We start from the raw sequence: 25,121 nt of genomic DNA on the forward strand, positions 1-25,121 counted from the left end.
AAAACTAATAGCCCGGATCTACTATTACATTTAAATAGATGTTTTACTCACATAAGTGTGTTGCCCCATTCCTGTCAGATCCAATATAGAAGGCACAGCATTGTGTCTGCAAATCCAGACTTGTTTTCAAATGATTCTGCAGTGAAATGAAGTGAACATGCGTACATGTCTTCCCCATGTGAGCTAGAACTTTATTAAAAATAAATAAAGTATCACACATTCCTAATATTAGGAACCTTATGCAGCGACTGTGTTCTTCCACAATATCTTGCTATCTCTGGCATGTTTATTGCTGCTGGCTAGCGCGAGCTGATCAGCTCCATGGGTCGGTGGGCGGGGCTACTGGGTTAGACGTGCTGTAGAGGCACTGTTTCGTCACACGATGACGTATAGATGCGCACAGGATCATTTGCTGGGCCTGGTGTCTATAAAAGCTTTTCTTGGACTATAACAAGGAAGTTTTCAGCTTTGAAACTTAGAGGATATTCTTATATTACCATGACCTTTTTTGTAACAAAAGCTCAAGGGAAAGTTGATTTCTCAATTCATCACCCCTTTAAATGTTGGTTGTCATAAAAACTGCATGCAAGTTTCTCAAACATACACTACCATTCAAAATTGTAGGATCAGTAAGATTTATTTATGATTTTATATTTATGTAGAAATTAACGCTAAGCAGCAGAAAAGACCTTCATAACATATTTCAAAATCATCTTTCTATACATCAAAGAATTATGGAAAAATATGGTTTCCACAAAATACTATGCAGGACAACCATTTTCAACATTGATAATAATAAGAAATGTTATTTAAGCACAGAATTCAGCTTTGTCATCACAGGAATAAATTATGTTTTAAAATGTTTTAAAATAGAAAAAGAGTTATATGGTAACACTTTCTATGAAGCCTGTATTTATAATGCATTATAAGGGTATTCTGCATAATGCCTTACAAACAACCTTATAATATGTTTTATTGTCTGAGAAATAATCATAACAAGGCATTATAGGTGCATTATAATGCATTACAATTTCCCGTATGCATTATAAATGCAGGCTTCATTTGGTGTTATAATAAATTTTACTCTTAAAAGTTAAGAGTAACCACAAATAGATAAGTATTATAATGTATTAACTGTTATGATTATTTATAAGATGATATAAAATATTATAAGCTTGTATTATTATAATGCATTAAGAATAACCTTGTAAACTTCTTCTAAACAAAACAAACTGCAACTCATTGCAGCTTAAAACTAAAGATGATAATGCGTTTCACTTACTGGTTTGATTTCTATCACTTATCAGGGTTTGTTGCAAACCTCTGTGGTTTGCAGTCCTCAGGTTAACCTAGAGCCACATGAAAGCTCTCATTGTCTCTCTAAATGTGATTAGCACAGGGTTAAGTACCTCTTGGTTTCGTTGGGTCCAGTGGGTTTTTGTTTGAACAAGGGATAAGAAGGGAAAGAGGCGCTCGGAGGGTGGCGTGCTGTACCTTTGCACCGTGCCAATGTCAGCAAGCTGTGCCAGTCTCACCGGGCGGCCGTCCACGTCCCGGGCTCCACCGCTCTACGCCGAGGCTCCACAAACTCACTGCATATGCTCCGTATGGCCCAGACAGTCCGTCCAATTTTCCACCATCTGCTGGGCCTGCACTTACGCACCACAGAAAGGTCACCGTCAGCTCTGCTTGACTCGTAAAAATTCAAATGACACTGTGAGAAACCACCATGATTGTTGCCATCACCAACATCACCTGATGAGACCAGATCCTCTCAATGTGTGTGCAAAACCAGGCATGGAAATGGCATCCGGCCAATCGGGTTAGTGCTGTATCAGCTGATTCCACTGATGATGTAGAAGCACAGACAAGCCAAAAGCTGAGACGAGGCCAGAACAGGACGTCTGGTGTCTAGTCCGCTGTAACAAGAGGTTTTCACACAGCTCAGACAGGCAAAGTGGCACAATGCTTTATTCACAGAGCCTGCGTATCTCAAAATAATATCAGCTGCTTGCAGATGGGTCCCTGCGTCTCGGTACAATGAGATGGTTCAACCTTTCCTTCACTCTTACAACATGCTAATGCTATGACGGTTGTGATATGAGAAGATTACCACAGCTGGCTTCACTCGATGCATTAATTTGCTTATTTTCTTCTCTTTCTATTTAAAAAATAAAATTATATATATATATATATATAATTATATATATATATATATATATATATATATATATATATATATATATATAATATATATATATATATATATATATATATAATATATATATATATATTGTTTTTTTAATCTTTTCATTTAATTTTATCTTTCTCTTATAGCATATTATATATTTACTGTGCCTACATCAGAAAGAGTATAGGGAAGATGCTCAATGTGGCGACTACTGGAATTCAAGTTAAATAGACTTAGTTGACCTAGTTGCCTTATTGATATTTTTGTTTAAAGGTGCAGTGTGTACATTTTAGTGGCATGAGGTAATGAATTGCAACCTCTCACCCCTCCCTTTCAAACCACATAGATAAGCTACGGTGCCAACATGGGGCAAAGATGTCATCATCTGAGACATCAGAGAGTAGCTAGCGCTCTGTAGAGAAGTTTGTCCGTTTATTGCTCCTGTAGAAACATGACGGCGCAAAATGGTGATTTCACTGTAAGGGACCTGTGGTTTATGTAGACAGAAAAGGCCCATTCTTTAGTGATACAAACATAACAGTTGATTATGTAAGTTCTTTATACACCACTGAAAACATAGTTATGTAAATTATATTGCATTTCTGTCAATCGAGCCTCATAAATATTACACACTGCACCTTTAAGGTAGAATGTGCATTCTATGTGAGCCCATTCCCTCTTTAAAATACAAATATTATCTCTTTTAAATAAAAATACAAAGGTACAAGGTAATTTTATTTCAGTGTGGCTTTATTACTTATTAATAACTTAAGCTCATGATCACTTTTTTTTTACTCTGAGGTGGAAACACTTTCATACACTTTCATTCAATACTCTGATCAGCATTAATATGAAAAATGAATTGTTTGAAGAAAAAAACAATCAAACAAACAATAAACATCATGTCAATGTTGTCAGATTGTGACTGTTTTAAAAAAGTAATTTTGTACTTGTGTCCAGTGTTATTTATAGCATCTAGTAGCCTATTTATTAATATTTAGCACATTTTTATATTTTCAGTTTTCATTTTAATTTATGTGCATTTGTTCATTTGTATTAGTTCTGTTTTTATATCTATTTAGATTTATTTTATTTTTAGTAATCGAAAACACTTTACAATAAAGTTTCTTTAGTTAACATTAGTCAATACACTAATACTCCAATTGAACATTTTCTAGTGACTGGTCACATCTAAAATTTTTCAGTTGGCCGAATTGAATTTCTGTGAATTAAATTGCATCAATTCACAGAATTTCAATTCGGCCAACTGAAAAAATCAGCCACTAGATAATTTTCAATTGGAGCATGTTTTATTTATTTATTTTACAGTGAATGAACAATGAAAAAAACATTTGTTACAGTATTTGTTCATCTTTGTTAATGTTAGTCAATAAAAATACAGTCATTGTGTATTTACAGTATTAACTAATGTAAACAAATACAACTTTTGATTTTAATAATGGTAAATGTTAATAGTAATATTAATATAGATAAGTGCAGTTCATTCTTAATTCATGCTAACTAAAGCAGTTAACTAATAATGAAACCTTGTCGTTAAGTGTTACCTAGTAATCTTATATTTTTTAAGTTTACGTTTTTCATCAAATTTTTATTTTTATAATTTTTCTCTTAGTTATCAATAACAGCACTTCTTATATAACAGAAAACATAATTTGCCTGAAAGGAATTACCAAGATGGCTGCCAAGTGAACTGTATCCCTAAAGGGACTTTGGCCTACATGTTGCTGAGGTGAATTAGGCATTAACAGCGCTGTCCATGGTCCTAAATCTGTTCCTAGAGAAAACTCCACAGATAAATGACAGTGTTGATTAGATAAAGCCACTGTCAGTTATTATGTATTGATTTATTTTTTGCATATTGCGTCTCTATTATCGTCATCTGTGCATTAGCATGTTGGAGTGGTGGCTTTGTTTAGATGCACATATGTGTTCATTTGGATGTATCTAAAGGTGGGGGAAGCATGCGTGTGTGCTTATGTGTGCGTGTATGTGTGTGCAAGCATTCGTGCGTGTATGTGTGTAAATGTGAGAGGAGACACGGGTGGGCGGGAAGGAAGGAGGGGTGGCTTGTTCTAACGGTTCTTTGAAAGAGATAAATGGCTTACAGATGGCCCAATCAATATATTCAAATGAGACATGTAAAGTAGCTGGGCAGCCGTCGGAGATCAGGCTTGGACTAGCTGAAAGGCTCATAGCCAAGGAGACCTGAGTCTCTCTCTCTCTCTCTCTCTCTCTCTCTCTCTCTCTCTCTCTCTCTCTCTCTCTCTCTCTCTCTCTCTCTCTCTCTCTCTCTCTCTCTCTCTCTCTCTCTCTCTCTCTCTCTCTTTCTCTCTCTCGCACACACACACACAGGCACAGACCTCACCTGCCCTTTGCCCCATCTTAACTGCTTTGAGCAGCCGTTGATATTGTCAACGTTAAATTAATTTGGAGACATTGTATGGAAGCTTGGATATGTATATGTGTATATATATTCAAATTACTCATGGTATCAGTTTTGGTATTTGCTATGTTCTGGGTAAAAAATCATGGATATAACAACAAATAATCTACAAGCAACAGGACAAATAAATACAATAGAGCAAACAGTGCTTTTCAGGTTTTTCTGGTAGGTTTTACATTAGTTTTCAGGTACAGAAATTGACTGAAATGTCTCCTATAGGATACTCACCAAGACGGACATGTTGATATAATCTTTGTGTGAATTTATCCCACAAGGTTTAAATGAGTTTAGTTTTTAAACCCAGATAGCGCTGTTCAAGTCTCATATGCTCACGCACTATCAACACCCGTGTGATGATGCCGTAAATGACTGGTCATGTTTGAGCGAACCCGATCTCACGGAAATGTGTATAAATAGTATGATTGTGCAATCTCATGGAATGTATACACCAAAATGAATTTTGTCTTGCATATGGTACGCACTTTATGCTGTATTATACGCACGAAACATAAATTAACTCAACCCAATCTGTCTATTTTACATCTTATTTTCAACAAACCATATTATAGATGCATATGCATCATCCAATTTAATATGAACTGCAGTGCAAGTGTGTGCCAAACCTTAGGTGGAGTATGGTGTGGCTCGATTTTTTTAATGAGAACTGTTACACCCCTAATATAGGGGTTTAGGTGAGTGTGTGTGTGTGTGTTTATATATATATATATATATATATATATATATATATATATATATATATATATATAGACTCACCTAAAGGATTATTAGGAACACAATACTGTGTCTGACCCCCTTTCGCCTTCAGAGCTGCCTTAATTCTGCGTGGCATTGATTCAACAAAGTGCTGAAAGCATTCTTTAGAAATGTTGGCCCATATTGATAGGATAGCATCTTGCAGTTGATGGAGATTTGTCAGATGCACATCCAGAGCACGAAGCTCCCGTTCCACCACATCTCAAAGATGCTCTATTGGGTTGAGATCTGGTGACTGTGGGGACCATTTTAGTACAGTGAACTCATTGTCATGTTCAAGAAACCAATTTGAAATTATTCAAGCTTTGTGAGATGGTGCATTATCTTGCTGGAAGTAGCCATCAGAGGATGGGTACATGGTGGTCATAAAGGGATGGACATGGTCAGAAACAATGTTCAGGTAGGCCGTGGCATTTAAACGATGCCCAATTGGCATTAAGGGGCCTAAAGTGTGACACCAGCCTGCACAGTGGTAACAAGGCATGATGGATCCATGTTCTCATCCTGATTACACCAGATTCTGACTTTACCATCTCAATGTCTCAACAGAAAGCGAGACTCATCAGACCAGGCATCATTAGGCAGTCTTCAACTGTGCAATTTTCGTGAGCTTGTGCAAATTGTATAGCCCGGCTCTGCCCTCCTACGTACTTCCGCTCAATTTTCATTTTCCTTCAGTACTACGTCTGGGACTGCTGTGTAGTCTTAGGTTTTCTCCGAACAAATTTTTACCGGTCCAATCAGCGAACAGAGGGAGTGGCTGAGAACGATGACGTTGATGTCGAGCGCTAGTTTGAGTTGTAGTTCAGTAATGGCAGCGGAGAAAGATGCAAACTAAACCATTCATCGCATTGTGGCACCGCTGCCGAATATCCAGAAGTTAAAGCCGGAGCAATAACAGTCTTTGCTGGGGGTTTGTTGGTGGCCATGATGTTGTGGCCCTCCAACGGGGTAAATTCGGGAAAAGTTTGATTTTCCAGATCGCTTCGTTAGTGATGAAGGAATTGGCTGAAGCTATTCGGACGGTAACTGTTTCTCGTGGGGTCGGAAGGTATTGCCATCATTTAAGTTACAGGGGCTAGTCAGTTATTTTATTGCCATCCGTCTCCCACCACCCGTGTAAAAATCCCTGGCCGAGTTACCTACTGCTTTTGACAAACGCAAGGTCGTGTTGATGTAATAGCTGTCCGAATCCACATCTCTGAGTTTTCAACAATATATCACTTCAAAATGCACTGTTTGTAATCATTTTTGACCACTGCAGAACACCATACGGTTGCTTTGCTGTTATTAGGATGCATTTATAGACTTGTATTTCCTTAAAATGCTGGCAAGTATTTAGAAGAGCAATATATTTCATCACCGCTCAAACAAATTAAAATAAAAGTCTGTTTATTGTCCGTTATTATGGTCCATTATTTATAGCAGCATTTATTATCATACCAAGCATATGACATTTTATTTACAGCATACAATGATGTTGCGGACCACGTGAGTGCTGCGTTCTCTCCACCATGGCGTGAATAAATCACAATCCGAAATGCACGAGTTTTAGGTTTTATCCTATAGTTTTATTACTGAGGTGGCATGCACATGTGCACTTTTATTTTGTCGGATTTACATGAGTGAAACAGGCGAAAGGCGCATAACATACGACCAAACGAGTGGCTCAGGGCAGATCCAATAGTTTTAAACCTCAACAGGGTGCCCGTCTTCGCGGAAATAAACCCTTGTCAATTAAGAGTGGCCAGACTCTATGTACAAATGAAATGTACAAGAGTCTGGTAAAACCAGGCTACAAATTGTAGCCTCTTTTTCCTATTTGTAGTGGAGATGAGTGGTACCCGGTGGGGTCTTCTGCTGATGTAGCCCATCTGCCTCAAGGTTGTGCGTGTTGTGGATTCACAAATGCTTTGCTGCATACCTCGGTTGTAACGATTTCAATTTTTTCAGTCAAAGTTGCTCTTCTATCAGCTTGGCCCATTCTCCTCTGAACTAAGGTATTTTTGCCCACAGGACTGCAGCATACTGGATGTTTTTCCCTTTTCACATCATTCTTTGTAAACACTAAAAATGGTTGTGCGTGAAAATCCCGGTAACTGAGCAGATTGTGAAATACTGTCTGCACCAACATGTGCACATGTGCACGTCTGGCACCAACAACCATGCCACGCTCAAAATTGCTTAAATTGCCTTTCTTTCCCATTCTGACATTCAGTTTGGAGTTCAGGAGATTGTCTTTACCAGGACCACACCCCTAAATGCATTGAAGCAACTGTGATTGTTTGATTAGATAATTGTATTAATGAGAAATTAATGAACAGGTGTTCCTATTAATCTCCTAGGTGAGTGTAAACTGTGATAAATATACTGTGATAAATATACTGTGTGTGTGTGTGTGTGTGTGTGTGTGTGTGTGTGTGTGTGTGTGTGTGTGTGTGTGTGTGTGTGTGTGTGTGTGTGTGTGTGTGTGTGTGTGTGTGTGTGTGTGTGTGTATATAATTTCTGTGAATTGATCAAATGTAATTCACAGAAATTCATTTTGGCCAACTAAAAAAAATAGATGTGATCATTCACTAGAAAATTTTCAATTGGAGACCTGAATTTTTTTTTTAAGTGTACATATTAGTGTAAATATTTTACTTAGAGCAACTGACTTTAATAATCTGAATGAGCATGTTTTTCCCAAGGTGTCTGTTGTGTATATACAATGAACTTAAAGCTGCTTATATGCCATTTGTTTGTTTTTTACAAATCATGGCTGCATGTTGTTGAGTAATGCACAGAGAGATTAGCTTTGTGTCTGTGGGTGAGCAGGGAAAGGCTATGGCCCCAGGGCAGCCTCCGGGGGAAAAATGTTCCCCTGACACAGATAACATCCAATTCCTCCCCTGTGAAATGCAAAAATCCACCCCAACATCAGCAAAAGTGTTTTATCATCCTGTATCAGATCCTGCCTCTCTTATCGTTTTGTTACACACACACTTACACGCAAACGTCCACTTCCTCGAAATCAAATTTGTGCAAAAAAGGAGGAAGATCCTGCCAACTATTCATACCCCCACCCCCACATAAACACTTACAAAATACTGAACAGCACTGCTTTTGTTTAGTTGTCATTGTATAATAATACCTTATGGACAGTAATACAGAGAAATGAATGCAGATTTAATGGTGTTAATGAAAAATAGGTGATGCTCAATTTATGGCTGACATTATGGATAAAACACATTGTTAAACTGGCATGACCCCTTTTTAAACATCTTTTTATTGTGTCCACTATATGACACTATAGTTTTCTTTATATAAGAGTCTGAAAACAGGGTGTGAGATGGGATACATATCATATTGAGTATCATTTAGAAAAGTACCATGGAATCTGGGCTTAAAGAAAGCTCCACAGATATCTACAGGATTGCTATGTTCATTTATTAAACATTTAATAAAAGAACACAGATTTTAATATATTTTTAGTTACTAATAAGAGTACAGTATGATCTGTTTAACATTTTTTGATATGTTCAAATGCTTTTCCAGTAGTTCAAATGATTAAAACAAGGTGCTAGCGTCCCCCAAGTCAGGGGTTCGATTCCCAGAGAATGCATACTCTTATTTACACGTGCAAATGTGAATTAATTTCACAGAAATTCAGATTCTTCCAACATGTGAAAGTGTTCACAGATGCTGCCTTGACCTACTGATACCTCTCATTTAGTACAGTACGAACTCATAACCAACCATCTGTGCATTAAAACACTAGCCGACGGATAGATTATTATCTTTAAAATGATTGTGCTAACCTGTATTCTGAAAGTGGTGATGATGGGACGTGTACGAGAGATTCTCGTCTTGCCCTCTGTCTGCTAACCCAGTAAAAGGGTCCTTGGCCTATTAATTGCCTTGACAGTGATAAAGGAAACAGAGGGGGATGCTATTTGTCTTTAATGCAATACCTCGCATATTACCCAGAGACAAATTGAAAGTGTTTCCTAACATGAGCTGGTCTCATTTTTCTCCTAGCCTTCGAGAAGGTGAAAGAGGTAGGTCATGGGTAGAGACTTGAGGGTGTTTGGGGCACCGGTGGAAGGGTTTTGCACCTCATTCTTTCTCGTGTCAGCACGGAAGAGACCTGGATATGTGTGCGTCGTACGTGTGTGTGTGTGTGGGGCCAGCACCTGGGAGCAGTCGGGGGTCAAATGTCAAGGAGAGGGCAGGCCCTAAGTGGCTAGAGGGTGTTGTGGGGGTTCGAAACAAACGGAGGAGAGAAAGGGCTGTTCCTCTGTGAAATGACCATTGTTAATCCTGCCAGCGACACGTGGCCTCCTGTCCAGTCTGCTGTTCTCTAAGTCCGCCTACTCACAAAGATGCTTCACTCAGCTGCTGACCTTGGCTTGCCCTGCCTTACAAAAGCAACAAAGATGAATGCCTATTTGGTGAGCCGCTCGCACCATTATCTTCCACACTTGCCATTTCCTTGAGTGGCTCATCCTAACGTGACCTGCACTGAGTCAGGTCTGCCGTTTCTCTCTTCTGCATAATGTCCACATCTATAAACTACTTTCTGCAATAGAAACAGACTTGGTTTTGCAGGCATCCGTAGTTAATCAAGTATGTAAAACATACACACTCTTAAATTACGCATCAAAATGGATCCTTCTCCATCTTTGAGGTGTTTGTAATCCTTTGTTTTCTTTAAACCGTGTACACTCTTATAAATAAAGGTTCTTATATGGTCATTTGGCAGGATGTATGGTTCAATGAAGAACCTTTAATATCCAAAGAACCTTTCCATTGCACAAAATGTTCTTTGTAGTGCAGTTCTTTTGTAGTGCTTGTTAAGGTTATTTAGACTATAAAATGGTTAGAAAAAATGGTTATTTAAAGAACCTTTCACAAAACCGTTCTTTGGGGAAACAAAAATGATTCTTCTATGGCATCACTGTGAAAACCTGTTATTGGTTCTACCTGGCTCCCATCAACATATAGGAATATGCATTAATTTTGCATTAATTTTGTCATCCTGTGTTTTTTTTAAATGGTTTTACATTCACTGTTATAAAAAGTTGCGACTATAGTAACACCCTTGCATTCCCATTGCAGCATATTTCATTGAATAATGCATTTATTCAACTGATTTTAAAGTGTTTTGTTTATAGTGTTTTGTTCTGAAACCTGGTATGGATGGAAACTTTGGTGATTTAGTGATTTATTTTTAATTTCATACATAAAATGTGAAGTAAAAATATGTTCATTTGCTATAGAAAGAAACAAAAATCTTTTGTATTCTGTATTTTATTCGTGCAGTATCTTCTGACCAGTGAGTCAGACAAGCCGTCAAAGCCGATCTGAAAACGTTTTTCTGTCCCGCGTAAGACTTCATCACATTCAAAAGAGTCTGATATTCAATCAATGCAGATTAAATTGCCCAAGGTAAGACTATCTTTTCTAGTTCTCACATTCTGAGGAAAAAGCTAAATACGATTATGCATATGGGCAAATTATGCAGAGATGAGGATAGTATTAATATGGCATAATTATTTGACAGGATATACTTACACACCGATTAGCATATCAGCAAGACCAGACAAAGATAGAGAGGTAGTGAGTGAGAAATGAAAGGGGTACATTGCCAGATAAGAGGCTTCCCTAGTTCTTCCACATGGATACACACTCATACACACACACACGCAATCCCTTAAATGTAGATCAAGAACCCTTGGGGGGTTGTGCCAAAGACACGTTTCCTGACCTTCTCAAGAATATGTGCATATATATTACCAGTCTTTTATTTTATTTATTTTTATTTATTATTTTTATTTGGCCGCTAGATGCTAAACATGCAGCGCTACAGAGAAGGTGTCCTTCTTTTTGCAGTATAAGAACCGCAGTGCAGTTCGGCTCTCTGTCATTCAAAGGAACTTGTAGATAAAGTGCTGACTGTCTGTGCTGGGCATCTGAGATCTCTGTATCTCCATGTTTTTCTGTGTATAGTAATACGTCTATCTGTCCTCACGCGTGTCGTATTGGCTTCCTGCTGTCAATACGCACAGTGTGGTGTCGTCCTGACTAATGTACTTCTGGTTAGTGCATACATCATTGCCAATTGCAATTGCCGTATTGATTATCATCATCACAGGAATCCTAAATCACATAGACTAATATCAGAGGAGAGATGTTTGTAACACTTACATGCTCGCAGGTGGTCCGACTCTGTGTATGAAAATATTCTTTATTGCACTTCATTTATTATTTTGTATGCTATTCCAATATTTTCCACTTTAATTTGTAGTGTTTAATAATTAGCTTGAAAAGAATTCAGACGGTTCTGATGGTGTGCATCATAAACGCTTATATAAAACATTACAGGAGCTAACAGAGTAATTTTTACCTATTCAGTTTTTCATTTTGTTCATTTGTCTCATAAAGAAGTTGTAGTTTTGATATTAGATGAGTTTATATAGTTTTCCTTAATATACTGTTTCTATTTTGCCTTGTGAGCTCTTCCACTATTAAAGGGTTATCCCTAATGTCGTTCCACACCCTTAAGACCTCCATTCATCTTCGGAACACAGTTTAAAGCTACACTGTGTAACTTTTTTAGTTTATTCGTAGCTAAACACACTTAGTTCTTTCAAAAATATATGTGCTCATTAATGTATATTTACTTCTTTCAAGTAATAAAGTATTCTCGTAAGTTTATAATATGCCATTGAAAATACATAAGGGTGAGGGGTTCGAATGCTGGTCGCCATGTTGGCCCTCCATCTTGAAAGTACATTAGCCAAAGAGGGACATACCCGTAAATTCTAAATTCAAGCCTTGCATTTCACGTTTTAGCACTCAATGGCACCGTGTCGAATGTGAAGAGGGGGATTGCCATGTTAATCTTGGACTAAATCGGCCACCGTAGGAGTTAAAACTAAATTGGAATTGAGAGGGATGGTCATATACCTTTTCACCGCTAGATGGGGCAAAATATCACACAGTGTAGCTTTAAGATATTGTGGCAAGGGGGGCGTGGTTCAGCGAGGTCTGCAGCGGGAGAGAGAGCCGCGGGACAAGCGGTACGTGAGTGGGTTGGAAGCAGATTAATAACACCTGTCTCTTGTTCTAGTAATGAGCGCGGAGAGGGGATAAAACATCAGTGGAACCGGAGATCGAGGAGAGAGAGAGCCCGGACGGTTGATGCCAAACCCCCCTCACAGAGACTGAGTAACCGGAAGCCGGAAGTGCCGACCCGGAAGTGATCGAGCGATCGTTGTTTATGAGATTCCACACCGCAGTGTGTGTTGCTAAAGTTTTGAGTTATAATAAAGAGAAAAGCATCAACCGTCCAGCCGACCCCTTGTCCTCTTCCTTCCTTATTATATCGAACTTTGCTACAGTGGTGCCGATACCCGGGAAGGAAGTAGGACCGCGCCGCCGCCATGACTACTCCAACGCCCTCCGCCACGCCGTTTGCGGACATTATCACCTCTCTCGCGGCCCTCCACCAGGAACAACATCAGTCCATGCTGGAGCTGCGGGCGGACCAGGAGCGTCGATTCGAGGCCATCGTCCGCGGCCAGCAAGAGGACCGCGAGAGGTTCCGGAGCTGGATAGACCGGGAGGTTCGCACCGAAGCCGCCGGGCTCGCCAGCGCACCGGTCCACGTGCCCCTCCACAAAATGGGGCCACAGGACGATCCCGAGGCCTTCATAGACCTTTTTCAAAAAGCGGCGGAGGCCTGCGGGTGGCCCCGGGCACAGTGGCCGGTGCGCCTTATTCCATTGCTCAGCGGAGAAGCCCAGGCGGCCGCCCAACAACTGCCGGTGGCGAACCTCCTGGATTACGACGATCTGAAGAGGGCCATCATCCAGCGGGTCGGTCGGACCCCCGAACAGCACCGTCAGCGTTTCCGCTCGCTCGAGTGGGGGGAGACCGGCCGGCCCTTCGCGATGGCCCACCAGCTCCGGGACGCCTGCCGCAAATGGCTATTGGCCGGTGGAAGCGACGTGGACCACATCGTCGATCTGGTGGTACTGGAGCAGTTCATCGCTCGGCTACCCAAGAAGACCGCCGAGTGGGTCCAGTGCCACCGGCCCACGTCGCTGACGACGGCCATCAACCTGGCGGAGGACCATCTGGTGGCGTGCCCAGGGGTCGGCGAACCCCGACTAACCTCTCCCTCTCTCTCTCCCCCCTCTGTCTCTCCTTCTCCTCCTGTCCCTCTCCCTAGGTCCCGCCCTCCAGGGCCCCCTCGTATTCCCCCCAGAGGTCGGGGTGGAATGGGCCCAGGGCAATACGGGAGTTCGAGGGCCCCGCCCAGGGGGGCGGGGCTGCTGGGGTCGGGCGGGGATAACGGTTCCGGTTCCACCCCCCCTCCGCGCTCATATTCCAACCCACTCCCCGCCGCAGGGGCGGCGGGCAGGCCTGGGCTGGCCTGCTGGCGGTGCGGTGACCCGGACCATTTTGTGGACCGATGTCCAATGATGGACATCGGGACAATGATCCGGGTCCCGGACGTCCAGCGGACCACCCCTGATCAAGCAGGAGAGTACCAAGTTCCTGTGAGTATCAAGGGGGGTACATATCAGGCCTTGGTGGATTCAGGATGTAACCAAACCTCGATCCATCAAAGCCTGATGCAGCCTGGGGCATTGGATACAAGCCGCATGGTTAAGGTGCGGTGTGTGCACGGGGATGTGGTGGAATATCCGCTGGTCCCAGTCACGATACAGTTTAGGGGAGAAAATCATAGTGTTGAGGTGGCGGTTAGTCCCCACCTCCGGCATCCGCTAATTCTGGGGACGAATTGGCCCGCCTTTCCGGCGTTATTGGGGTCGATATGCGCGGATGCCGCTTGGGGGAACCAGGCTAGGAACGGGGCGGTGCGGGTGCAGGTTGGCGAGACTGATACGGGGCCCTCGGTGACGGCTTCAGAGGAACCGAGCGGGGTCGAGAGACTGATTCTCTCGGACCGCGATGACTTTCCTCTGGAGCAGTCTCAGGACGATACCCTAAAACATGCTTTCCAACAGGTCCGCACTATCGACGGTCAGTCCCTTCAACCCGCCTTGCCCGTCACGTATCCTTATTTTGCCATAATTAAGGATAGGTTGTATCGAGTGACCCAAGACGCTCAGACAAAAGTGGATACAACCCAGTTGTTAGTACCAAAGAGCCGCCGGGAAATGCTTTTCCAGGCGGCTCACTCTAACCCAATGGCGGGCCACCTGGGACAGGCGGCCACGCTGAATCGTTTAATGACCCGATTTTTTTGGCCAGGCATTCACGACAATGTGCGCAGGTGGTGCGCGTCTTGTCCTGAATGTCAGTTGGTGAATCCACTGGCCTCCCCAAAAGCGCCATTGCGCCCCCTTCCATTAATGCAGGTCCCCTTCGAGAGAATTGCGATGGACCTCATCGGGCCATTAGAGCGATCCGCACGCGGACATCGTTTTGCGCTAGTTATCGTGGACTACGCAACACGATATCCGGAAGCAGTGGCTCTCCGCAACATCTCGGCGAAGAGTGTTGCGGACGCACTGTTTCGTTTAATCTCCCGAGTGGGGATTCCGAAGGAAATCCTCACTGATCAAGGCACGGCGTTTATGTCACGCACGCTAAGCGAATTATACGGGTTATTGGGCATCAAATCGATTCGGACAGGCGTCTATCACCCACAAACAGACGGCTTGGTCGAACGATTTAATCGCACTCTTAAATCCATGATCCGTAAATTCGTACAGGAAGACGCCAAAAATTGGGATCGGTGGTTAGAACCCCTCTTATTCGCTGTGCGGGAGGTCCCGCAAGCCTCCACGGGGTTTTCCCCCTTCGAGCTTCTCTACGGACGGCAGCCCCGGGGGGTGCTGGACGTCCTACGAGAAACTTGGGAGGAGGGACCTTCTTTGGCCAAAAACGAAATTCAATATGTGCTGGACTTGCGAACAAAACTCCACACCTTGGGGCGGCTATCTAGGGAGAATTTGTTGCAAGCCCAGGACCGCCAAAGCCGGTCGTATAACAGGGGTACGAGACTACGCAAATTTACACCGGGAGAGAAAGTGCTCGTATTACTCCCTACATCGAGCTCTAAATTAATGTCGAAGTGGCAGGGGCCGTTTGAGGTCGCACGACAGGTTGGAGACCTCGATTATGAAGTGATACGGTCCGATAGGAACGGGGCACGGCAAATATATCACCTCAATCTCCTGAAGAAATGGAATGAGGTGGAATCAGTGTTGTTGGCGACGGTGATCGGGGGAGAGGATGATCTCGGGCCAGAGGCGAGCATCAAAGCACAATCGGTCGCATTGGCCCCTGGGGGAGATCACCTCTCACCGTCCCAACTCACTGATCTCTCAAAGCTACAGGCGGAATTCGCCGACGTGTTCTCGCCCCTACCGGGACGTACCGACTTAATTCAGCACCATATCGAGACCGAGCCGGGCGTGGTAGTTCGCAGCCGGCCGTATCGCTTACCTGAACACAAAAAAAAAGTAGTTCAGGAAGAATTAGGGGCAATGCTCGATATGGGAGTAATAGAGGAGTCCAACAGTGACTGGGCGAGCCCGATCGTTTTGGTTCCTAAAACCGACGGCTCGGTCAGGTTCTGTGTGGACTACCGCAAGGTGAACGCAGTGTCGAAATTCGACGCGTATCCAATGCCGCGGGTTGACGAGTTGCTTGATCGGCTGGGCACGGCTCGATTTTATTCGACATTGGACTTAACGAAGGGCTATTGGCAGATCCCCTTGTCTCCATTGTCCAAAGAAAAGACGGCCTTCACCACGCCGTTCGGATTGCACCAATTCGTCACGCTTCCCTTCGGCTTGTTCGGGGCACCCGCTACCTTTCAGCGACTCATGGACAGGATTTTGCGTCCCCATGCCGCATATGCTGCTGCCTACCTGGACGATATCGTGATTTACAGTCACGATTGGCAGCGGCATATGCAGCATGTCCGGGCGGTCTTGAGGTCGTTGAGGGGAGCGGGGCTCACGGCCAACCCGAAGAAGTGTGCAATTGGGCGGGTGGAGGTAAGGTATCTGGGCTTCCACTTGGGTCATGGGCAGGTGCGTCCCCAAATTGATAAGACCGCCGCAATTGCAACCTGTCCGAGGCCCAAGACCAAAAAGGAGGTAAGACAGTTCTTGGGGCTGGCGGGATATTATAGACGGTTTATACCAAATTATTCGGACCTCACCAGCCCTCTGACTGACCTTACTAAAAAGGGGCTACCAGATACGGTCCAATGGACGGAGCCGTGCCAGCAGGCCTTCACCCGAGTTAAGGCTGCTCTATGTGGCGGGCCGCTTTTACACTCCCCTGACTTTTCTCTCCCTTTTCTGTTGCAGACTGACGCGTCGGACAGGGGGCTGGGCGCAGTCCTGGCCCAGGAGGTGGAGGGGGGAGAGCGGCCGGTGCTGTACATTAGCCGTAAGCTCTCGAAGAGAGAGGCTAAGTACAGCACCATCGAAAAAGAGTGCCTTGCCATCAGGTGGGCCGTTCTCACCCTCCGCTATTACCTTCTGGGGCGGGAGTTCACCCTCTGTTCGGACCACGCTCCTCTCCAATGGCTCCACCGCATGAAGGATACCAACGCGCGGATCACTCGTTGGTATCTAGCTCTTCAGCCTTTTAAGTTCCAGGTGGTCCACAGGCCGGGTGCTCAGATGGCTGTGGCCGACTTCCTCTCCAGAAATGGGGGGGGGGGGGCTGCAGGCCGGACGGCTCCCCGGCCTGAGTCGGGCGGTGGGGGTATGTGGCAAGGGGGGCGTGGTTCAGCGAGGTCTGCAGCGGGAGAGAGAGCCGCGGGACAAGCGGTACGTGAGTGGGTTGGAAGCAGATTAATAACACCTGTCTCTTGTTCTAGTAATGAGCGCGGAGAGGGGATAAAACATCAGTGGAACCGGAGATCGAGGAGAGAGAGAGCCCGGACGGTTGATGCCAAACCCCCCTCACAGAGACTGAGTAACCGGAAGCCGGAAGTGCCGACCCGGAAGTGATCGAGCGATCGTTGTTTATGAGATTCCACACCGCAGTGTGTGTTGCTAAAGTTTTGAGTTATAATAAAGAGAAAAGCATCAACCGTCCAGCCGACCCCTTGTCCTCTTCCTTCCTTATTATATCGAACTTTACTACAGATATTTTATATTTTAGTCCCAGAGCATATGCAGTCTATGCAGATATTACTGTCGATGTCCAGAAAGCTAATTTCAGCAGTTTGGCTGTTTGACACACAATCCAAACTGCTGAAATCATGTGACAATGGCGATCCGAATCATTGATCGATTCACTGATTCATGGCCGTTTGAATCTTTTTTTGAGGAACACGTAAGAGAGGACAATGCTGAATAAAATCGTAGTTTTTGATATTTTTGGACCAAAATGTATTTCCGATGCTTCAAGAGATTTTAATCAACCAACTGATGTCACATATGGACTACTTTGATGATGTTTTTATTCCTTTTCTGGACATGGACAGTAAAGTGTGCATAGACTGCATATGCTCTGGGACTAAAATATAAAATATCTTAAACTGTGTTCTGAAGATGAACGGAGGTCTTACGGGTGTGGAACGACATTAGGGTGAGTCATCAATGACATCAATTTCATTTTTGGGTGAACTAACCCTTTAAGGAGTTACTTAGCAATGCTCAAATCTGTGGAGGGTTAGTGTTTTTGTCAGCTGTGACATTCAGCTCGAATGCGAGCTCTCATATGGCCCCAGAGGATATCAAGTCTCCAACACACGAGTCCGTAATTTTCTGCTTCCACGTGCAGGATGCCATAATAATCAAACTGAAATGAGTTTGTAACTGCCCCATCTCTTTTGTACAGCTTCACTCATGCCCACTGCCCTAATTGAATCACAACCGAGTCACTGTATCAATTCTAACTTTGGTATTAGGGTTTAATCAGGCATGCCGGGGACCAGCTTGGTGAGGTGAGGGGGTCCTTTGTGTGGCGCCCATCTGTTTGTGACACAAGGCCCAGTTGGGACCCAGAGGGTGCAGCCAAGACCAAAAAAAAAAAAAAACACACTCACACTCACAGACACCCTCCTCGATGTCTCAGAGTAGGTGCTAGTTCCTCCACCTTCTCCAAAATGCTCTTTGTACATTTCTCACAAGGCATACAGCCTGCCAGACACCCTGAATCTCTTTTGTAGAATTTGTATATTTTAGTTCCCCTCTGCTGGTTCCCTGCGTAATATTTTCACATGGCAGCTCATTGGGTCTGTGATATTGCAGTGACTGCTATTACAGGCCAGTTGGGGAGGGCTGCTTTATTTGTCCCTTCAGTTGCAATTGATTGTGACAGTGGTGTTGCCCCCTGCCCCGCCTGTGTGGGAGGAAAAGGATGGGGCTTGAAGGAGGGGGTGCCGTTTAGGTTGGCTCCAATTTGACTCTCCCATCACTCAGCAAGGGTCACGACCCCACTGTAAACGAGGCTGAATGCTTAGTCCAGAAGGGTGCACTGTAGACACCTGATTTTGATGGAAGTTAGACTTATCAGCAATGGAGGATACCATCTCTCTCTTGCACTGGGATGCTGAGGACATTAGCTATTTTATTTCCATGAAGGCTGAGCAATGCCTCCCGCAGAGCGAGCCTGTCCTGGCTCAGCAGGTGTAGCTGATCATGGTGCTCGAAGCGTAAGACTGGAAGAGCACAGCCACAACCCAAACAAATGGCGTTACAGGCTGTCGACACACACACCCATATGGATACGGACACTTTTTTCATACTAATGTGACTTTCAGTAGTATACTTGAATTTTTTCAACTTTGGCAGTGCTGTTTAGTTAATGGGAATTGGTTTATTTGTTAAGTTTATATTAGTCAGGTAGATGACAAGAAAATAAAATGCTTATTGGAATATTATACAGGTTAAATGTTTTACTTGTTCAATCTAGATAAATTATTTTCTACATCTATTAATGATGTCAAGTTAATGTATTGCAAGCAAACATGACTTAACAAAAAAATAGTTTGTTTTTTTGATAGCCTACACTACTGTTCAAAAGTTTTGACTCTGTTTTGACTCTGTTTTTGAAAGAAGTCCAATTCTTACCAGCAATATTGTCAAATATTCACGTAAATTTGTATTAAATAATGCTATATATTTCTGTGTTGGCTAAGCTGAATTTTCAGCAGCTGTGACTTCAGTGTCACATGAAGACTGGCATAATGGCGGCTGAACTGAATATTTACTACACTGTAAAAAAATATTTAGTTTAACTTAAAAAAGTAAGTAACCTTGGTTGCCTTAAAATTTTGAGTTTATTGAAATTAAAAATGAGTTTTTACAATTAAGGAAATTGGTTTAATAAATAGAAACTCAAAATATTATTGTATCTGAACCACATAAAAATGTGATAAATCATGAAAATAGCACAATTTGGCATGTTTCACTGTGTCATCACAAATAAAACACACACAATTACTCAATATGCTTACAAAGTCTTTTAATAATTCATTGATCAAAAATTTTCATTGTATTTACAAAAAAAAGTAATTTCAATGAACTCAAACATTTTTTTACGGTATATATATTATTGTTTGTCAAATGTGAGTTAATTTGTGCATCATACTGGTTTGAACACGCGTCTCATCTGTCTGGCAGCATAAATTCAGCGTAGAGTGTACATAAACATGGTTTAGAGTTCTGAGCACAGTAGATCTGTACATCAGTCAGTAGGATGTTTACTCTGGCAAGTCCCGTTCTCATGTTTACACATTCCCTCAAGGCAAAAAGCTCTTACCACAGACTGCTGGTAGTTAGTCACAGCTTACTGCCAAGTTCATCGAGGGATGTGTGGAAAGGTTGGAAAAGGTTAGTATGATGCTTTCCTGTTGAGAAGCACTGGCATGGTCTGCCTTACAGATGGAGGGGATGGGTGGCTGTCACGGCCCCACTCAAGCAGGGGTGATGTGATTGTGGGGTGTGTGCGCATGTGTGTCTGAGTATCTACGTACGAAGTAGTGAAAGTGTGCTAGAGTGAATCCGAATGACCCTCTACAGTCTTTTCCTCAGCCGGGCCCCATATGCCGGTCCCTGCTGCCCTTCTGCCCCTCCTTCTCCTCCTGGCCTGCCCTCCCTGTCTACACTGGCTGCACAAATTAGCACAATGTGCAGGCAGGGCTCCTCAGCTGGCCTCCACACCCCACTTGACATGGGCCTGACCTCTCCAGTGTGTGCCTCTCTGGCCCGACTGGGCCCTCTCTGGCTGCCTGTCACTCCCACAGCCCGCCCTGACTTCGCCAGCTAAGGGGGTGGAGCAGGGGCGGGACACAGACTGCCAGGTCTGGGTGAGGAAGTGGGGATAGATGGGAACTTGCAGGGGCGGCAGACTTTTGAGGAGCCTCTGGGGTTGCCTGGTCAATTAAATTCACATTGTAGATAAATGATTTGCAAATGATATACAAACAAGTAAGTGTCTTTGAGAGCTCTTTTCTCTGCCTATTAACAAGTGCAAAGCAGGGCTCATCTGCCATTGCACTACAGATAGACACTTACCTCTATGGGGCACTGATAAACCAGACCGTCAGCGATGCTAAAATCAGTCCAGTCTTCCATTGTTTGGATAAACAGGAAGTCCTCCTTCAATCCCACACCACATATTGAGGCATACATTACTATATTGGGTCTTACTGTCCTGCTATGATTAGTATTAATAATATATATTAGTTTTAATACTAATTATAACTAAATAATAATCATAGCAAGCCATCGTATGTAATGTATGATGTATTGTAAGTGTAACGAAAATATTGTTATTATTATTTTAGTTGCTCACTTATAGTTGTCTCTGTATATTGAGTTGTAACATCAGGTCTGAACAACTGCAACATATTTATCATATATACCTTTATATTTGTAATTTGATTATACATAAAAAATAAATAAATAATAGAAATCAGTAAAACGTGACCAAGTCAGCCAGCCAGTGAAAATAAAATGTTAGCATTTTATGTATTTTCATGTGATGCTGTATCTCTATGATCTTTGAGGCAGCCGGAGACACATGCACACACATGGAAACATTCATCAAGCAGACACGCTCCAGTCTTGAGGGCGTATACAGGAGGTTGAGTGCGTGTGTCTGTTTGTGCGCATTCATGTGCTTGAGTGAAAGGCGTGTAACAGTCCCTCTGCCTGCTCCCTGAGGAGTAGATGATACTAAAGACACTAAACGGGACCCCGGCGGTGAGAGGAGGGAGGAGGGGTGGGAGGCTGCCTTAGCCCTGTGCCATTCTGCTCCTTTACAACTTTACAAAATAGGCTTTTAATTTTGCTGAGCGGCTGGGGCGTGTGTGTCCTGCCTGCATCAATCATCATCATGGGGCTGCAGGCGTGGGGCTGCTCCCTCGGGTCTGCTCTCCTTCTGCAGCCTGGAGCTTGCAACATGCACTCTCTCTCTCTCTTTCTCTCCCCTGCTCCGTGGCCTCGGCTGCCCACAGCGCCGCTCTGTGTTGTACCGTGGTGGATTCAGCTCCTACATGTGTAATAGTGAGTGTTATCATCTAAAATGCAGGACATGAGAGATGGCTTCTCCTGTAGAACTTCTGCATCCAGCAGACACCTTGACAGATTGTTTCACTCCCTCATTCATGATTGGAAATGTCAAGGTTGAGGTAAACAAACTACAAATGACCAAAAGGTCAAATCTGTTGATATTTATTCACCCAAATACGAGAATTTAGTTACTTTATCCTTAACTTTTACCCTTAGTTTACTCATCATCCTAATGTCTGTATGCTGTTGTTTGTTTACTTATTTATTGTGTATTTTTGTGTTAGTACCAGTGTATATATTTTTTAAATAACTACTTATAAATACTATGTCTGTCAAGCTAAAAAAAAAAAAAAAACACATAAAAGTATCATAAAAGTAAACCATAAAATCCTCCTGCGGATAAATAAACTGCTTAGACCAGCCTAAGTGGTTTGCTAGTCTCCCAAACTAGTCAGTTAGTTTTGGAGGTGTTTTGGAAGACCTTCTTAACCCAATTAAAGGGTTAGTTCACCTAAAAATGAAAATGCTGTCATTAATTACTTACCCTAATGTTGGTCGACACCCGTAAGACCTTCGTTGAGAGAGGTCAAATGAAGATATTTTTGTTGAAATCCGATGGCTCAGGCAGGCCTTCATTGACACCAATGTCATTTCCTCTCTCAAGACCCATAAAAGGCACTAAAGATGTTGGTACAAAGCCAATCTTACTGCAGTGGCTCTACAATCAGTTGATAAGGTGACGAGAATAGTTTTTGTGAGCAAAAAAACTAAAGGGGTGGGGGGGGTTGCGCACAAAAACTATTCTCGATGCTTCATAAAATGATTGTAGAGCCACTGTAGTGAGATGGACTTTTGCAACAACGTCTTTAGTGCCTTTTATGGGTCTTGAGAGAGGAAATGACATTGGTGTTAATGAAGGCCTTTCTAAGACAATGAATTTAAACAAAAATATCTTCATCTGTGTCTGAAGATGAACGGAGGTCTTATGGTTGTCGAACGACATTAGGGTAAGTAATTATTGACAGAATTTTCTTTTTTGGGTGAACTGACCCTTTTATTTATTAAATTGAGTCATTATGCACAGATAATCTTGCTACCCAATGACCAAGTCTAGCCCATGTTCAAAACTAAAAAATGATTCTATTTTTATGTCTGAACGTGGGCTAGTAATTAACCTCTTCTTCACATATATTGTAATTATTACATTTTATGTATATTTATATATTATTAATGTTTATTTTATTGTTTAGTTACTGTTAGTAACATTATTTTACTGTTAGTAACAATTGCGTGAGCAGTGACTATGACTACCGTATGTATTCCGTAAGCAAAAATAGCATTATGGGTGAAACAACATAAGGCTTAACTGTACTTTTACTTAATGTTATATAATTTAGAGTCAGTGCAGTGCAGCCTCGCTGTGGCCTCTGGGTGTCCGGGTGACATGAAGCACCGTGCTGCTCTCAAAGGGCAGATGGAGTGGCAGAGGGCACACGCCTCAGGGCATGACTGATCTAGGACACTGGCGAGTATACACTTCTGTTAGCAAACATAGCCAAGATCACAAAGACACACGTACTCTGACAAGATCCGTCACAACGTTCACACATTTCACAAAATGAGACAAGTATAAATGAGAAACAATCCACAGTTGTCGGGTTGTTCCCTTTGCAACCCCATAAGCAAAAACGATTATACAAGAGTCTCCGTCTGACACCAAAACAAACACGAATGAAAATGGGTCGGTGAAGAGCCAAGGATGTAAATCTCTTTAAGTACATCAAATGATCCATGATGAAACTGTAGGCGTCCTTACACAACATACGGCGGTACCAGTCGGCAGCTCTAAAGCGAGGGTTTAGTATTAGATTATACGCAAAAATGGGATGTAACATCTTTCAATAAGTGAGCTAAACGCGGAAGGAACTTGGCACAAGCATAGAACTGATATGCTGCCTAATTAGGTTATGAGACTAAATCTGTGTAGATTATTTTGAAGCTCTGATTAGCAAACATATACCAATATGTTTAGGTATCTGAGGACAGAGTAATGTAAACGATTCGCCGACAAATTCCGAACCCTATTTTGGGAAGAAAAGAAAAATGGAAATGCGGTGGCACGGATGACTCCTCCTTCATTTTGACTGGTAACAGTAATTCAGTAACAGCATGAGGTGAACGTCTGATTGCTAGACAATGAGAGCAGCGAAGTGTGTTGCCGGTCATGTAACACATCTCAACTGTACTTACGCTTGACACGGAACAGAGTGTGTCTCTCTTTCTCGTTCTTTCTCGGCCCCTGTCTCTTCTTCTCCTTGTTTCTCTCTTTGACTTTCCTCCAGCCCCCCATCACCCTCCAAACCCACTTTCTCTCTCTCTCTCTCGCTTCTCGTCTCGACTGCCGGGGGCTCTAATCTGATAAAGTGAGCCGAGAGGTGTGATAAGGGCGCGCCGAGAGCAGCAGGCCCCCCTTGCCAGGACGTTTAGTATGCATAGACCTCAGCTATCTGCTCCGCTGCACCTTGACTCCCACTGATCAGCCTCCCTGACAACAACCCCCACATTCCCTCCGCCCCCATCAAGCACATGCCCCTAACAGCACCCTCTTGCCCTGGGGGAGAGAAAGGGGAGGGCTGGGACACAGGTGGAGGGAGGAGACCCAGTCTGGAGCAGCCCATAACTCAGAAATACCCCCTTTCCACAAAAATGGTTCTGGAGCCGATGCCCAATCAAGTCAAAGTGGCTTTGGACCTTTTATAAGAATTCGTATATGATATGGCGAAATCATATGATATTGTATGGAAGTGTACAAACGTGTTCGGTTGGGTGGGACTGGGAGGTTGGACTTTATGTACGGGATAAGGTTGTTCTTTTATAACATAAGAGGCCATATTTGGAAAATTTGCAGTTTCAAAACAACACATTAAAATACAAGACTAGATAGTAATAAACTAGATTTCTCCCTTAATATTCAGTAAATGTGTCTTTATAGATATGATGTGATACACATTAAGTTGACAAACGCATTAGTATTTTTTGTCTCGCTGCTACAGCCACTTTATCTCCCCTGTACATCTGAAGTGAATGTATTTTATTTGTCAGTTGATAATTATGACTTGTATTTATTACCAATTTTAAATTAAAGATAGCTTGAATATAATACATAATTTAATATAGTGAGGAT

At 42.9% G+C, this 25,121-nt stretch overlaps 1 long non-coding RNA gene across 3 annotated transcripts in view; it reads left to right on the forward strand.

Moving 5' to 3' along the window:
• LOC137084359 (uncharacterized) overlaps window positions 1-25,121 on the forward strand; it is a 181,024-nt gene that overhangs the window by 141,127 nt on the left and 14,776 nt on the right. The gene's annotated exons all lie outside the window — the stretch shown is intronic.

The sequence above is a fragment of the Pseudorasbora parva genome, chromosome 8, assembly GCF_024679245.1.
Source record: "Pseudorasbora parva isolate DD20220531a chromosome 8, ASM2467924v1, whole genome shotgun sequence".
Taxonomy (NCBI): Eukaryota; Metazoa; Chordata; class Actinopteri; order Cypriniformes; family Gobionidae; genus Pseudorasbora; species Pseudorasbora parva.